Here is a 5,000-nt window from a genome sequence, read left to right on the forward strand (position 1 = left end):
TTCGAATGAAGTTTAGTAGTGTTTCATTCATCTTTGGAATTTCCAGAACTTCTAGAAAAATATTTCATATACGTGTGATCGCATGTACATTTAGGTGAAGAAATGAAAGAGGAGAATCAATGAGAAGAAGGAGCTCAGAAAGAGATAAGTTTAGGTTTGTAGTAATTTGGGCTGTTGAATCAATAATTATGAAATTGCATGCAGGTGAATAAGCCCATCATAAAATCGTATTTTTTTTTATCATTTTATCGATCCCAGGGAAACAACAGTCCCTTTCAACACTGGCTGGGTTTGAAAGCTGCGTAGTAACTAACAAGTCACTAAACAAACTATTCTATGAAGCTACTGACATTGCCACAAAAGTCCTGATTTCCTGATTTCAGGGAAGGGTTCTGTGAATTGAGTCCACCCACCCCAAAAAGTGTCTATACTATAGGCTTAAGGGTAAATGTTATCTATGATGTAGCTAGAGTGAATGCCACGCGTGGCAGCCTCGTGTTCATCGCCTCGCTCTCAATATTGGCTTATACGGTAGACTCAAAAGCGCTGCCCCTACAAAAGCGCTACCTGGGCGGACCGCCCCTTAGCTATGCTACTGCAGATAATGGAGCAGAGTTATAGAAAATTAAATCCACCTTAGTGCGTGACGGTAACATACTGAGAGGGTTTTATTTTGGTGGTAGTGGTGGTGGTGGTAGTGGTGGTGGTGGTAGTGGTGGTGGTGGTTGTGGTGAGATTTTGTCGATCAAATAAAGGTATGGGTGTAACTTTGGCACAAATGTACAGACCTGATGGCAGTTGAGCTGGTATACTTGACTAAATCCACCCTAGTACATGATTAGAAATAATTTTATTGATTCCGGAAGGGTGAAACACAATTTTTAGCTTCGCAGGAATTGAACTCTTAATGTAAGTTACATAAATATATATTTCTTTACTACCCACAAGGGGCTAAACATAGAGGGGACAAACAAGGACAGACAAACGGATTAAGTCGATTATATCGACCCCAGTGTGTAACTGGTACTTAATTTATCGACCCCGAAAGGATAAAAGGTAAAGTCGACCTCCGCGGAATTTGAACTCAGAACGTAAAAGCATTTCGCCCGGCGTGCTAACGTTTCTGCCAGCTCGGCGCCTTAAGTTACATAAATATACCCCACACGGCATTTTTCTTGTTGCCTACTGATTCTTTCATTCACAGCCCTTCAACAAGTTAATAATAAACATATCTCTTTCATCGCCCGACATTTAAATATTAGCGCCTTATCTGATACCACCACCCCCTATACATAGACGTATTGCTCTTCGTCACTTGCCTTATCAATTATTATGATAATACTAACAATACAAGTTTCAAAAGTTAATTACATAATTATTTTCTTTCTTTTTTCTTCTACAATATCTTTCCCATACATTTAACTAAACGATCCCCCTTCCTCTTTTTTTTATCGCCTACTTTTTGTGTGTTCCTCTATTTGAAATATTTAGATCTGTTTACTTTTTATATTTAATACTTTGACAAGGAAGACAGACGAAATAAAAGAAGAATAGAAACAACAAACAAAAACTATTTCCTGACCAATAGAAATAGATTTGACAAAACTAAGTTCTATGTTTATATCGGTATGTGACACAGGATACTAAATTTTTTTTAAAAGAAAACAATTAGAGAAATAGATTTGTTACGATTCGTATTCATAGTTTTGAAGGTCACGTTTTGAAGTACTTTTTTTTTTATTTAACACAAACAAAAACGTATAATAATGAAATTGAAATTAGTATAAACTGTATTTTGATCAAATTGACGCATTTATTGTTCTGAGAGACAGAGTTCATTTCTCACAGAGTTGAATTGTTAAATTAGTCGCCTTGTATACAAAATGAGGAGTGAATGAGAGTGAGAAATCAGTAATATAATACATGTCACTCTATCCTATTGCGAACACAACCAGCTAGCGACAAGCACTGAAATTAGGACGTGCTAAGTACAGGACATAACAAACAGTTTCTATCTCGTTCACTCTCTCTTTCTCTCGGCCGGATGAGGAAGACATAGAAAGAGAGAGTGAAAAATATATACTTTGTCATTAGCCCCGCTTATCAATATTTTTATGGGTGATTGTTTCACAGACGGAGATAAAAACACAACACTAATACGCGTCAACAGCCAGGATTTTTTTTCTTTTTACTTTACAGTTAGTCACTTTATAGTCTGTTTGATGGCAAATCACAAATGCAGTATTATTGCCATCAAACAGCCATGGAGAAATACTATTTTGGTCCATGTCTCTACTTCCTTCTAAGGCCTAACGTGACTGACAGGTTACAAGCTCCGATTTTAAGAAAATAACATAATATCAAGGTAAGTTCTTTACTTGATCCATTCGATATACAACAGCTGATTTTTCCCTTGGGTAAATGTGTGCGAATCCGTTAACAGTAATATGAACAAATTTCTTTTATTATTTTGCTTATGATAAATTCTTTGTACATTTTTAAATGATACTTGAACTCGGAAACTGCTTCCTATTTCTAAATTCCTTGAACAGTATGGTACTCGGAATGGAACTGTCGACTGAGAAGGGCTGAGAAAGCTGTGGCAGAGCCTCTTCTTCCAGACCACCCCACCCCCATTAAAAGGAAAAAATGCTGTTCAGGATGGAGTGATCAGGGTTTTCAACCGATCGATCGTTTTCCTTCCTTAATACTAATTCCTCTTCAGCGAAATTCATTAAACTGCTATAAAAGTATCGCACCAACTTAAAGAAAATAGTAATCACCGTGTGATAGTTTGAGCTTTTGCGTTACCTTGATACCATAATGTTAATTTTTGAGAAGCTGCAAAGATCTGAATTATTGAAAAGAATAAGGTATTTCGTTTATATTATCAATTCTGAAGCTCTTTAATCCATATCAACAAGAATAACTGTACAATGAATTGAACATGCGTCTCCTGTTTCAGTGGGAGCGTTAAAATATACCGAAATTTACTTTAAAGGTATAATTTAGCTTTCTCTATAAACTAAAGTCTGAACAAAAAATAATGATTAATTTTGCTTTCCATCTAAAGTACTTTTGTTTCTAGGTGTGTATGAAAACCTTACCAAGTGCTTAAAAGATGCTTTTGGTGGTGTTCAGGGAGTTGTTTATAGTGGAGTGGGAAGGATTATAGTGGTGACAACGATTTATAACAGTAGAACAAAACACTAATACTTGATGAATACTTTATTTTTATTGACCCCCCAGGATGTTAACATGCGAAAAAAAAACCACCTAGGAGGGATTTGAACATAGAACCTAAACTTTACCCATCTAAATACAATAAGGCATTTTGTTCATCAACCACTTTTTTGAAATGATAGTGATATTAATTTTCACATAGACACAAGTCCTCGGTTTCTTTTCGGTGGGTTTTTTACAGTCAATTACTTAGCCGTAGTGCTAGCATTTTACTTTACTGATAAGCTAGTAGTGTTGTGATCATTTCTCCGTGTACTTTACAATTGTCAAAACAACAGCGCACCGTCACGAGTTTTTCATAGTATGCCAACTGTTTGTATAATACTGAGAGATATTTATACAGGCGAAAAAAACAATTGAATGAAAAAAAACTAGTGTAATTGTTAACAAAAATATTTATATCGTATTGTAGTTGCTTTTGTAAGAGCAAGTGTCATGTGGATGAATACGATTGATTTGCGTAAGGGTGGCGATTTTATCATGGGGTTAATCAGGACACATTATCAAGGATTAAAGTAAGAAGTATATTGTTGTATTGATTTCCTAACGTAGTATACTAGGTAAAGTGAAGGCGCGTGGCTTAGTCGTTAAGGCATTCGGTTCACAATCTTGCGATTGTGAGTTCGATACTTGGCGGGGTGTTCTGTCTTTGAGCAAGATGCTTATTTCAAGTTTCTCCGGGTCACTCAGCTGGCAAAAATGAGCTATACCTGTATTTTAAAGCGTCAGCCCGGTCAAATTTTGTTACGCTGAAACTCACTGAGAACTATGTGAGGGGTACGCCTGTTTGTGGAGTGCTCAGCCACTTGCACGTTAATTTCAGGAGCAGGCTGTTCCGTTGATCTGACAAACTGGAACACTCGTCATCGTAACCGATAGAGTGCCACTTTTAAACCAAGTAAAACTAAAAGTCGATTTACGAAAGAGGTTTTGATTTTTAGTAGTTTTCAAAGATATTGATTCCAGTTCTAGCCCTTACTTCATATACTTTGAAAATAATGTTGCTTTAGGACGGTGCTCCAGAATGGCCTTAGCCGTGATTGCTAAAGAAAACTAAAGAACTAAGTTGCGTTTGAATGACTTAGACATCTCTTATCCTTTTCAGAAGTATAACAGGTCTGGGATTATATCGGTGAAATTAGAGATTGGGTTTTCAAACATAGAACAGATCTCCATAACGTTTGTTGGGGAAGAAATTTTTTAAACCTATAATTCTCAAACTATTTTTGATAAACACAAATTATTTTCTGTTCTAAGATATTCTGTTTGTTTGATTTTGAATAACTGAATTTTTAATGAATACGAGGAAAAAATAATTAAACAAATAGCTCTTTCTTACAAGGATCTCCTGCTTTGCATTGAAGTCTACTAATGTGGTAGTCGATGAGGTGTGTGTGTGTGTTTCGATTTCTTCCAATTGCTTTGGTTGAAACGTAAGTTTACTATCTGAACTGACTCGAAAAGTCCTGCAACAGCCTAAATAAGTTTATACACTATTCATTTACAAAAATTTTCAGTTCCACTCCTTAATGTAATATTATTCCATACAAATTCCTCTGTTAAATTCCCAGTAGTTACTCACTTCGTGATTAATTAGTTTGAATAGAGTATATGATTAGACAGTGGGTCTTGTAACAGGATGGAGAGTTATTATTAATCCCCACGAGAATACAAAGGTTAATACCCTTTTCATTTGCTTAAACAAGGAAGCAAAATATGAAACTACTTCTATAAACATACTTGTTCTGATGGTTTAT

At 35.8% G+C, this 5,000-nt stretch overlaps 1 protein-coding gene across 1 annotated transcript in view; it reads left to right on the forward strand.

The window, feature by feature from the left end:
* The first annotated feature begins 1,660 nt into the window (after window positions 1-1,660).
* The window catches only part of LOC115213025 (integral membrane protein GPR137B), a 77,015-nt gene continuing 73,675 nt past the window's right edge, over window positions 1,661-5,000 (forward strand). Inside the window, exon 1 of the mRNA XM_029781924.2 lies at window positions 1,661-2,365. The gene's annotated coding sequence lies outside the window, so the exon portion shown is untranslated. The remainder of the gene's footprint in view (window positions 2,366-5,000) is intronic.

Source organism: Octopus sinensis, linkage group LG6 (assembly GCF_006345805.1).
Source record: "Octopus sinensis linkage group LG6, ASM634580v1, whole genome shotgun sequence".
NCBI classification, from domain to species: domain Eukaryota; kingdom Metazoa; phylum Mollusca; class Cephalopoda; order Octopoda; family Octopodidae; genus Octopus; species Octopus sinensis.